The sequence below is a fragment of the Rhinolophus sinicus genome, chromosome 18, assembly GCF_057876585.1.
Source record: "Rhinolophus sinicus isolate RSI-liver-muscle chromosome 18, RSI-T2T, whole genome shotgun sequence".
Classification (NCBI taxonomy): domain Eukaryota; kingdom Metazoa; phylum Chordata; class Mammalia; order Chiroptera; family Rhinolophidae; genus Rhinolophus; species Rhinolophus sinicus.
The window spans coordinates 110,098,882-110,110,898 of record NC_142518.1 but is presented as its reverse complement, the minus strand read 5'-3'; the positions used below and the strand labels follow the sequence as shown (position 1 = coordinate 110,110,898).

The 12,017-nt window shown below is 57.2% G+C and overlaps 1 protein-coding gene across 13 annotated transcripts in view; it reads right to left on the bottom strand.

The window, feature by feature from the left end:
• Window positions 1-9,135, bottom strand: part of ZNF185 (zinc finger protein 185 with LIM domain) — a 66,389-nt gene extending 57,254 nt beyond the window's left edge. For 11 of the 13 annotated variants that reach the window (XM_019711237.3, XM_074323471.2, XM_019711241.3 and 8 more), the window contains exon 1: window positions 8,980-9,134. The gene's annotated coding sequence lies outside the window, so the exon portion shown is untranslated. Of the gene's footprint in view, window positions 1-8,979 lie in introns of all 13 variants that reach the window. The other 2 variants (XM_088795268.1, XM_074323472.2) reach the window with 1 other exon arrangement.
• Between the last annotated feature and the right edge of the window lie 2,882 nt (window positions 9,136-12,017).

The following is a 12,017-nucleotide window of genomic DNA, read 5'->3' as shown; positions in this document are numbered from 1 at the left end:
TGTGAATGTCAATGGGCACGCTCCCCCTGCACCTTCCTTCCTGCTTCAGAGCCTCTGCCCAGCAACCTCCCAGGGAAGGGGCCTCTGGCCCTGATTGGACAGACAGAAGCAAGGAGCCAATGAGGGGGTGCAAGGAGCCATAGCAAGCCTGGTGTTGTCAGTGGAGTCGGAGCTGATGCAGCAGCTAATGCTGGCAGATTAGTGGGAGGGGGGAGGCTGGGGGGAGTCACAGACAGTGACGCAAATGCTTGGCTGATGCGTGAGGAGACAGAGATGGCGAGAGAAGCAGCAGGAGGAGGGGGCGCCTCACACCCCACAGGGACATGCTCTGCGTCCAAACTTGGAGAAAGTTTTCTAGAATAGCCACCCTGCTTGACTCCACAAGTTGTGCATACCTCCTTTTGCAAGCAACCCTCTGTGTCTTTGCCCTTGCAGCTACCTTCTTGCCAATGGCCTTGAGCTTCAGCCCAGGAGGCATCCCAGAGGAAGCTTCAAGTCCTCAGGCCCCTGGCTCAGGGATACAGCCTGGTCCCATTTTTGGTCACACTACACTAAAAAGTCTGCATTCTCCACTAGCCTGGAAGGGAAAGTGGTCCACAGGAGAGGAGGAAGGTGTAGAGGTACAGAGTCTACCTTGGGCAGAGAGTCCCACAGCCATGGGCATGGGTGGGGAGGGCCATTGGCCTGGTGGCCCTCTCTGGCCCCCTGTGTGTCACCCCATCCTGGGGCCCTCACTCCCGTGCTGCTGCTTCCCCCATGCCAGTACACCCAGCATTGAAATGTCCATTCCCGCTCACTCTGCACAGCTGGGAAGGGCTGGCTTCTTCCAGACAACTTGAGGCACACTGAGAAGGGGGCAAGGCAGCTGATCCTGCCAACACAGGCAGCCTGGCCCACCCCACACCCCAGCCTCTGGACCCTGGCCTGGGATTTTTGTGGCAAGGGATTGCGTGAAAGGAGGCAGCAGGCTGAGTGACTACCCTTCACCCGCCCTGGGTGGCAGGGGAATAGGGGGTGCTGGATGCCAGGCAGGGACCTCCTAGCTAAACTGGGAGGGAAAAGGAACAAAACACATGTAGCCAGGCCTTCCAGGAGCATGGTACATTGTTGTACACGAAGGAGCCACAGACAGAGGGTATGGGTGTTGGGGTTTGTCTGAATGTCTGTGTGCTGGGCGCTGGCCACCATGAGCAAGCATGAGTGAGCATACCCTGGGCAGAAGAGCAAGGGGCAGAGCTTCCCCAGAGGTGAGTTGTGACAGTCTGCACCCAGGGAACTGAGAGGAAGCCTGGCGGCCCCATCCCTGGCCAGCAGTCATTGCAGTTCTGTCTCTTGGAATCAGAGCCCGCTGCTCAGTTCTGGGTGGACCTTTTAGGGGTCAGGGGTCGGCATGAGGAAGCAGTAGGACAGAGCAAGAGTATACAACCCAGATCACAGCCCATGCAGCCAAGCCCAGTGACCAAATGCGGATGTAGCAAGTAACATCTGGATGAAGCCATCAAGGCCTTGGGCCGCCCAGTGCAGGGCTCAGCTGCTGGGCCCACCTCATGTTTTAGTGAAACTCTGTGTTCAAGCATTTTCATGGGGCTCTAGGGCAGGGGGATCTCACAAAGGCAGAGCCTGAGAACATGGCCTCCCTCATAAGTGCTCCCATCTGGGTCATGAGGGGAGAGGTGAAGTGATGAAAAGTCCCTTGTCTCCCAGCAACTTGTTGCTAAGATGGGTAGACCCAGCCAGTTCTGATCCTTCAGCTGGGTGCTGCCAGGGGTCTCAGAGAAGACAGGTGGCCTCATGGGAAGGAGACTCCTTTCTCCCATGGGGCCTTGGCACCCCACCATTGCATGAGGGTGTCAATGACTAAATCATGGAAAACCAAAGGCCGCAAGGGGACCCCAGCTGTCACACCCGTCTCCTCCGGCTCTCCTTTGAGATCCTGAGTTGGTCTCTACAACCCCAAGGCTCCGGACTGTCAGAACCACCTTCTCAGGCTGTGCCCCTACTCCCCTGTGTGACAGCCTGACTTACTGGAGACCTGCCCTGGTGATGGCGGATTCTGAGCATGGGGGAGGCTCCTGCCCATTTGCACTGTAAATGTTCCCTTTGGATAAAGAGCCTCCAGTGGCCCCAGCATCAGGGAAAGGACTCAAAGAAAAGTTCCCATGCCTTAGAGTTACCTTCCAGTATAGACACCCAGATCTTCCTTGGGCGTGTGTCAAGCAAATGCCTTTGAGCTTCAAAGTCAGGGTCCTCTCTTGTGCCTAAGCACCTGTGAGAGGCCCCTCTCAAGCTCCTTCAGGGTAAGGAGCTGTCCCAGGATTGCGGTGGTCTGTATTACCAAGAGAAGGGTGACACATAGGTAGCCAAAGCCCACCTGCTGGGGAGCCCTGTCTGACATCCAAGGGGTGGCAAGTGTCTTCTCCCAGACTATCCTTCCTTAGAGAGCTTTCCTCTGCAGCCAGCTTGGCTGCCCCTGAGCCTGAAGGGGGCATGTTCAGAAAGTTTCAGAGACGAGTCAGCTGGGTCCATCAACTGTCACTGCCATCAGACATGTGGAGGACTTCGTCAAGGCCTCGAAGCCACACATCCGTTTGTCTCTTCCAACTCAGGCGCAAAGGAAAGAGCACTAGACAAGGAGTCCAAGTCCTGGTTCTGTCAGAACAAGTCACCGGAAATGTCACCCTCTCTGGCTGAAGATGAAGCCCTTTTCTCCCAGTGCTCCCTGACCCCTGCACCTGGTCATGGGGCTTTAGTGTAGCCCCTCTGCTCATCACCGGGGTCACAGGATGCCATGCAGTGCCATTTTCAGAGCCCCTCCCTGTCCTGTCTTCCCGCTGGAACATCTCCTGGAGGTCAAAGGCCCATCATCATAGGGAGAGCCCAGGCTGTGGGGCAGACTCCCCAAGAAGGTTGTAGTGAGAACTGCAAGGATGAGCTGGCATGTACTCCACAGGGCAGGCTGACAAAGGCCTGAACACAAAGATGAATGGTGCCGAGGCCCCAGGCAGGACATGGCATGGAGCGTGAGGGGGCTAGGGGTCCTAAAAGTCAGGAAGCGTGACCTCCACCCCCTTCTCAGGTGCCCTCGTCTAGTCCTTTCTCAAGGCACACACTTGGTAGACTGGTAAGTTTGGACCCAGGCAGACCCAAGCCAGCACTCAGGCAGCTGACCTGATTCCCCGGGCCAAAAGGGCTGCAATGATCAAACGTCCCATTTTATGAAGCGGCCTCCTGCAGCCAGGTCTCGTGAATGAGGACATCCCGAGTCCTGGTGTCAGCGATGACAAGAGGTCAGCAGCAGGTTGCTTTCCTCCGGAGAGGGGTGGAGTGGGCACTGCTGGTACTGTTGCATGGGTTCCCAGGATCCAGAAGGTCTCAGCAGCAGCCTGAGGGAAGGGGCCCTTAGAGGCCGGCCAGAGTGATGGCCAAGCAGCTGGGTCCCCAAGCCCCGCAGTCTGATGTGTAGTACAGAGCTCCCAGGGGCCAGCGTAAGCAGCTGAGCAGAGCGCCTGCCCTGCCCTGATGCTCCAGTCCCAGGGGTGGGGGGGGGAGTCACGCTGGAGGCCAACCAACAATGGGCGACAGGAAGGAGGTGTACCACATAGAAAAAAGAGCTGGAGGAGACTTGGGTTGCAGAGGGAAAATGTAATATGGAAAAAGAACGCGTGGGGGGAGTATTTGTAAATGTGCTTTACAGGTAAATGACTTCTGCATGAAAGTCTGGAATTTTACCTTCCCCCCAATACCCCAGAATCTAGACTTCTCGGCGTCAGCACTGGAGGGACCCTGGGAGGCAGACATCTGAGATGAATCAGCTCCCTCCCAAGGCGGTGGGGAGGTGGAGGTCCGAGGGGGCAAAGGGCGCCATGGCCTGCCAGCCACTGTCACTCCTGCGGGGCTGAGATTCCTTCTGGCTCTCCTGTGCCCATTTTCAAGTTCCTGGCAGGCTGAATATAAGCAACTGCTTGGGGTCACTCGGCCATTTCTGAGGTGGCTTGACCTCAAGGGCTAGTGAGGGCTTCTGGGCAGAGCCCTCTGAGATGTCTCTATGGAGGCCCAGGGCTGGGCAGGGTCTCCACCTCCCCTGCTGTACTATGAGAAGGGGCCCAGAGGGATCCTGGGAGCCCTCCTATGGGATCTTGGCTGGCTCTGTGGGCACCCCCACCCAGTTTTCTCCGCAGCCTGGGAACCAAGGTGGTCTGAAGCTCATCCCAGTGGGTCAAAGATGTCATCCCCATCCACCCACAGACAGCCAAGCAGGTTGAAAGGGACTCAGGGGTCATGGAGTGCACCTCCGCCCCAACCAACTCTCCCCCTCCAGGAATACCCTGGTCCCCTCACTGCTGCCATCCATTCGGCCTTTGCCAGAGCAGGCCCAATGACAGGAAAGTCCCCCCAGTTTTGCCCTAACATTGGCCAAAGCTAATTCCTTTTGGCCTGGTTACAGGTGATCACGAGTGAGGCTCAAGAGGAAAAGCAGTGCCCAGCCCCCTCTCCCCACCCACAACACCTCCCACCCCAGCTGACCTCGGGCAGGCCTCCTCCTCCTCCTGGCAGCTCTCTCCCTGCCCTGTCTCCTCCCAGTCCCCTCCTTTCTCACCTTCCTGTCCACCCCAGACCCAGAGTCCCCTGAGTTCCACCCTTACCTCTTATCACTGCCCTCATTTTTGGATTCGAATATGGAGACTCAGACAGGAGAAAGCATTTCCCACATTTTCATTTGTGCAACAAACATTTGGGAAAGTTGATGCTGGGCTGGGTGCTGGTCAGACAGACAGACAGCCTAGAGCAGCTTGGGCTTGGGCACTCCCGAAAGGATGAAAGAATGAGTAGGAGCTGGCCGGGCAGAAGTGGTGAGGCAAGTTCAGCTTTTGGTTTTCGGGGTTTTTGTTTTTGTTTTCAGTCTAAACCAGGCACTGCCTGATATAAGCATTTTCACCAGGGATACCCGTTCTTGTGACTGGAATCCTTGTGCCTGCTCTCTCCATAGCAACCCTTGGCCACATCAAGCTCTCTGGGAAACTGACCTAGTCATCAGAAAGTGGCATGCTGAGCCAACGATCCCAGGGACCAGACCAAGGGGGCTGGACCAAGTGCCTGAAGTGTGCCCACAGATGGGGCCCCAACTGGGGACCACCAGCACCAGCGTGGGGACTGCCCACCACTGGCCCCAGAGGCCAGGGCTCTGCTCCGACCCAGGGTGTGGCCACAGGGCTCTCTGCAGCCACCTCCGTGGCCACCACCAGCCACCCTAGTTCTCCGCTCGCTCTTGAAATGTGAAGGGAACACGCTCTCCACGGGAACAGCTTAGTATTTCTGAAAGTGGCCTCTGGGTTCTTCTGGCATGTGTGCTTAAGCTGCAGATTCCTGCCTCCCCACATTAGAGTTTGAGAATGACACCCATAGGGCCTCTTGTCCTTTCATTTTCCAGTCCCTTCTCCACCCAGGCCTGCCCCTCCCACTTCCCTATCCCTGCCTGTCTCAGTTCTCACTCTGCGCTGTGCCCCAGCGCCCAACACGGGCAAGAGATCGGCCCAATACATATGTGTGTATCTGCAACATAAGGTAACCTGGCTGCATTCTTAATCCTCAAATGAGTCTTGATCAAGTCCCTCTCTCTGCCTCAGTTTCCCTTTGGATAAACGAACTGACAGCAGCCCTGCCCACCTCTTGCCCACCCCATAACCACTTCCCAGTGGAAGGGTACTATCCCACAAGTGCCTCCATGTCAACTTTCCCCTTCCTGACGAAAACCACCAGAGACGTTAACAGTGGAAAATCAGATAAGGCTTCAAGGGAGTTCTTTGTACCAGTCTTACAACTATTCTGTGAGTTTTAAATTAATCCAAGATAAAAAGTTAAAAATAAAAACAGTGAAAATTGAAAAAGAAAGTGAATCATATTTTAATAGGCATCCAGAAATGACCTAAGAACTCAGTGTTCTGTGGCAAATCATTTAACTGTGAGTAGATACCACATGCATCGCCGGCACGAACTAGCAGTGGCTTTTAAACAACTTTTTCTTCAAGTAAGGAGCCTACAGCCCTCCCAACCTGGCACCAACCTCATCACTGGCCACCACGGCTCCTGGAGGAGGACGCTGTGGTCCTGGTTCAACTGACATCCCTGACGGAGCGCTGCCTCTGTGCCAGGCGCCAGCTGCTTGCTGCTATGCAGCCGCTGCTCCTGGTTTCAGCCTGCCTTCTGTACAGGTGACAAAACCCAGGCTTCCCCAGGTTGTGTGATATGCTCAGGTTTGCACAAATAGATAGTAGCTGAACTGGGGTTTGCACCCAGCCTGACCTCCCAGCCACTCTCTTACTCCGAGGCTGGAAAGGCGCCGCCTCCCTGCCCCACCATTCACCTCCCTGCTCTACCACGACTCCCCTGCCAGCTGTCTGACCCTTAGAAGCAATGATGCCAACATTTCCTGAACATCTGTCTCAAGGATGTGGGCCTCCCGGGGGCACTGCCCTTGTCCTGGCATCAGCCAGCTGTCTGCGGGCACAGCGGGAATGAATGCAGTGCTCCTCGTGGATCTCGACCATAAGGGACCAAGGGCCCAGGGCACCGTGTGGGCTGAAGCTCTCGTCTTCCCCGGCCGTGGTCCTATCCCATGCCATGAGGGCCTGGCAGTGGGGGCAGCCTCAGGGCTCAGCAAGCAGAAAGCAAGCTGCCGTTACACATGACCTGGCACTCTATGGGCTGTGGCTTGAAGCAACATCCAAACCAAAGGATCAGTCACCTGTGGAGGCTGAGTGGTGGAGGAAAACGAGGGCTTCCCGAGTGCATTGAGCCAGACTGGGGACTTTTCTTGGAATGCGACCTTGGACAGTTCAGGGACTGGATGCCAATGCCTAGGGTGGCCAGGTCCCAGGCCCACTGCTGAGGGCTCAGAATCCCTGCTCTACCAGATCTCAGGAGGCAACAGGGGCACTAGGCAGAAACGCCAGGAGCACAAGACAGGCTGAGAGAGGCTGAGGTGGAGCACTGGCTGCCCCTGGCGTCACTGCCCTCAGGCAGGGGCACAGAGCTCTCTGGATTCTCGGCTCGAGTTGAGGAGGAACCGAGGTGCACAATTTCGATGCAGGTGGCTGCTCTTACTGAGTAGCTGTTCTGTCTCCCCAACTAGATTGTCACTCCCAGGGCAGGCCAGCATCCAGTTTCTTTCCAGGCCAGCACTGCCTAGCTCTGGGTGGAACCCATAGGGGCTTAGGAAGAACTGACTTTGGTCTTTTGAGGACGAGGGAGAGGTTAGACTCAAGCAGTCCCAAAGGATATGTGGGCCTTGACCTGGCAGCTGCTGAGCTCCTCCTGCTTCCAAGCCCTCCTCCTCTAGGAAGCCTTCCCTGATCCTCATAGCCAGAGCTGCTCCCTTGTTCCAGGCACCCACAGCCCCTTGTGCTTATGCCACTCAGGGCCGCAGTACCCAAGGTGGTCATGGGCCACCTCTGCCGCTGACTTGTGAGTGGCCAGAAGATAGAAATGAACAGATCTGGAGCACCTGCTGTATGCCTGGCCCCGTCCTGGGTGCTTTCCATCAGCTCTCGCAGCTGAGTATGGAGGCCCCAGCCAGGCCAGGCTTCTGAAGGCCCAGCCAGGAAGGCACAATGGCTCAGGCTGGGAAGCGATGGAAGGAGGGGTTAGGGCAGGTGATACCTCACCTCAGAAAGAGGTATCACCTACTCCTTCTCATCCTGGAGTGGCCCAGAGGTGATGAGACAAACAAGTACCAAGGCCAGCCGGCAAGTTGGCCCCTGGTCTGTGCATCCATATCCTGGCCGCTTGCTTCTAAGTGGTGAGCAGGGTCTCTGAGCCACCTTTGATTTTTCAGATGAGGAGGGGAGGCCCTGGGAAGGTAGGACCCCCGCCCCAGCCTTCCTCCACAGCTGTGTGTGAGCTGGTGAGGAGGGAGTGGGACCCAGAGCCCCTTCCCACTGCGCAGGTCTATCGGCCCTTGGGACCCTGCTCCCTACTCCCAGCCAGGTGCCATGAAACCAAAGCAAGACTGGGTCCAAGTGCCAGAGGCCTTGATCACTGCTGGGTGGGGTGTGAGGGGCTCTCTCTCAAGATTCACAGATTGTGGTCCTGAGATGTGGCTGTACAGCCCTCCATGATGTCAAGGCTAAGTGCAAGCCTAAGTGCAAGCCTTGCAAGCTGAGTGCAAACGCAATTCCTACCGCACCTCAGCTGTTCCAAAGCCCAGGCACACCCACCCCCGACTTCATCTGAGCCTCCAGCAGCCCTGGTGGCAGGCAGCCTAGCAAGTTATCCCCTTGGACTGATGGAGCTGCCCAGGTGCCCCCAGCTCGGAAGTGGCGAAGTAGAGGGACGGAGAGAGGAGCTGAGCTTTCAGTCTCTTTCTGAGGCGAGGTATCACTCTGCCTTTCCAAAGAGGACAGACTCTTGGCTCCCCCTGCCCCCATCAAAACAATCCAGCTACAGAGCCCGCTCGCTGCAGATCCCCTCGATAACACCCAGCGACACTTGATTCGGCGCCTTCTGTCTGAGCAGCTACCTTCCTGGTGGCCCTTCAGAGACTGCCCAGCGCCCAGTACATGCTCATCACAAGCAACACTTCAGCCGTCTGCTCTGGGTCTTAGTTTTCTCATCTATAAAATGGACACAGGGTGAAGTATCTGATCTGAGATTCCCTAACTCTTAGGCCTGCAATGAACTCTCAGAGCACCCTGGACCCAGGCCATTTACTAACAATCAAACCCTCCCTTCCAGAAAGAGAGAGGGCCCACAGACCAGGCCAGCCTTCTCTGCCTCTCAGTCTCTTTGCTCACAGTGAAAACCAGAAAACCAGGTGCACTGCCTCTCTCCAGCGGAAGCCCAGGAGGGATGCTTGGAGTGGGCGATGATTATGGATGGGGAAACTGAGGCCCGAAGTTGTCCCTGGCACACGTCTGGGCACGGGCCCGGTGCCCCCTGCTGCCTCTCTGCCGGGCCGGGCCGACGGCGACTCGACAGCCCTACCTGGCACAGGTGCCCGTCTCACGGGGCGGGCGGAGGGTCGGGCGGGCGCGGGGCGCGGGCTCCCTCAGCCGGGCCGGGCGGCGGGCGCGGGGCGCGGGGCGCGGCGGGGAGCGCGCAGGGCGGCGAGGAGGCGCGGACTGGGCTCCGCCCGCAGGAGAACAAACAGGTTTTCTCCGGCGCCCGGAGCCTCGCCCCTCGCCCCTCCCCTCGGCCGGCCCCCTTCCTCTGCCCTCTCCTGGGGTAGGTAGATGCGCCTGGCACATTCCGCACATTCTCCCGCCAGTGTCCTGGCCGGCCCGCCTCTTCCCGGCCCCGCCCCGCGGGGCTGCTGGAGAAATCAAGGCTGGGGCTCCCCGCACGGAGCCGGGAGCGAGCTCCAGGAGGCTCTGCCGCGGTGGAAAACTTCCAGGCAAATTCCTCCAGGCTCGCGGCCCCGGGCTGGGAGGCCTCCGCCACGTGAAGGGCCCCGCTGCCTAGCTGCGCCCCTGCCCGCGCCCGACGCGATCTGGCCCCCGCTCGGGGCCAATGACTTCTACAGATGCTGCGGGTTAATTCTGTCGAGAACTCCTGTTCCTAGATCCATTTTACAGATGGAGATCCCAGACAGGGGTGGAGAGGGGGGCGGAGGGGGCGGGGGGCTGAGATCATGCAGGAAGTCCCGGAGGCTGGGAAGAAGAAAGTGAGGCCGCACAGGGGAAGTTCTCACCCTGAAAGTCCATCCTGGGGGGACTTGGGGTTCTCAAGGCACAACATCGAGTACCCCGTCAGCGAGCAGGGCCACCTCACAGGCTGGGTAGGGAGACACGTCCAAACACCAAAGGCCAGTGCCGTTTGCTCAGTGTCACCCATTTGTGCTCTTCCAGTCTGTCTGTCATTCATTCAAGCTTCCTGAGTACTTGCTATGTGCAAGGCACTGAGTGGGGGGCTAGGATGGAGGCAGCATCAAAAGAAGCACCTAACCCTACCTGTGGAGGCCTCCCGGTCCAGGGACGGTTAAGCCAGTCCAAGAGACAGCAGAGTTGGTCTAGTTGGCTTATCAGGATGACAGGATCAAAAGGATGGACCAACAGGTCCTCCTTCATCCGGCCCTGCCAAACCTATGTCCCAAATGGCCCTCCAATCCATCCACTTCTCTCCACGCCCACCGCTACTACCCGTGCTGGTCTCCCTGCCTTTGGTCTCACCTTCTTCCTATCTAGTCTCCACACGGAAGTCACTTTAATAGTTGGTTACACGTTACTCCCCTGCTTGCAGCTCTTTGATGGCTTCCTAATGCTCTCAGGATAAAAGCCAAACTCTTTAAGGGACCCAAGGATTTGGCTGTGCCCACATCTCTGCAGGCCCAGCCATTCGCCCCCTGGATTCACTATACTCCAGCCATGCTTGCTTCCTTCTGCCTTTGGAATACATCACAAGTCCTGTCTCCTTGGGGCATTTGCTCCTGGCACTCAGACTCCCTAGGATGTCCTTTGTCCTCTTGTCTGACTAGTGAACTCTTAGTCACTCTTCAAACTTCCCTCAAGCATCTGTAAATCCTTCCTGACTGCACAGGCCACCCAGTCAAGCTGATCACTTCCTTCTGTGCTTCCCCAGCTCCTTCTGACAACATCGATCTAGCATGGCGGCCATCACCCTTTATTATTCTAGATGGTGAGTTCAGGGAGGCCAGTGCCCTGCGTGAGTCATCACTGGAGCATGGAGAGCAGCATAGGGGATTTGCAGAAGGAGAGGATTCTGGAAGCTGTCCTCTTCCTTTTCTTCCTGGATTTTATCAGGTAGAAAGGAGGTGACAGTGTATTTGTGAATATGTGTTAGGGGTAAGAGTGGGGGGTTTATAAACAGTCACTTTACTTCATCTTTGTCTCTTGCCAATAAGAGTTTCTGCGCTTATAGTCTGGTGGCCAGCATCTAATGCCTTCCTGCTCCCATCCCCCACCTTGGACTGCTGGTGGCCACGGATGTATTTGGCTTGGCGTCCTAGCTCTTAAACATAGTCACTATATGACCTAGGGTGTGTCACATCCCCTCTCTGGGCTCCCTTCCCCGTCAAGAGCTCCTAGCTTAAAGAGAGAGAATGTAGAGGACACAGTGATGAATTTGACGTAGGGGTGAGGAAGAGGGTAGCCTCTCCCTCCCAAGGCCAGCACTGGGAATGGGCAAGCCCACTCCAGAGCCCTCAGGCTGCATGGGCCAGCTAGAGAGCACAAGCACAAGTGTTGTCCCAAGCCATCAATGGCCAGTCAACAAGGGGGGCCCATCAGCTAGGCCGCCCCAGGGCCTCGAGCTCTCCCTTGTCCCAGGTGATTCAGCCCTGCCCAGGACAGATCTGCCACGACAAGGACAGCCAAAGGGACCAGCCTTTCCTCAACTCCTCCCTCCCTGCCAGACTGCCAGGCCCTGCAGCTGATCTCGCCTGCAAACGGGTTTGACTCGAACGGTAACTGCCCTGCCCTACCCTGCCCTGCCCACCTGTTCACTGCTCAGGCACAAACCCCCTTCCCTGGCAGGGCCACCACAGCCATCTCAGTCAGCTTTCAGTGCTCCTGCCAACTTCACCAGCCTCCTCTTTGACTCCTTGTCCTCAGGCACCTAGACCCAGACACATCAACTGCTCTCATACCAACAGGCCCCTGCACAAGATGTTCCCTTGGTGGTGACCTCCCAGCCACTCTCATCTGCAACATTGGCTCCCTCATAAACTTCACCTTGGTCTAGAACTTCAGGGCCAAGACCCTGGTGGCTGCTGGATGCCCATAGCCTGGGCTCTACCCTTGCCTCGCCTGAGCTTGGCCCTGTCCCTCTCTACTCTCAACTCCTCTTGTGCGGCGGCCCCTCTCTCCAACTCCAAAGCTGGCCTAACGATGGCAGAGTACTCCTGAAGCCCCCAGCTCAGGTAGTCTCCCCACAGACAAGCAGGCCCTCAGCAAGGTGCTACTCTGAGGGTAGACGTGCTGCCTCTAATTAAGGAGGGTGGGGCCAGGCTGGTCTGCCTGGGTAGGCAAGAGGCCTGGAAGGCAAAGGCAGGAGTGGAGAGGTCC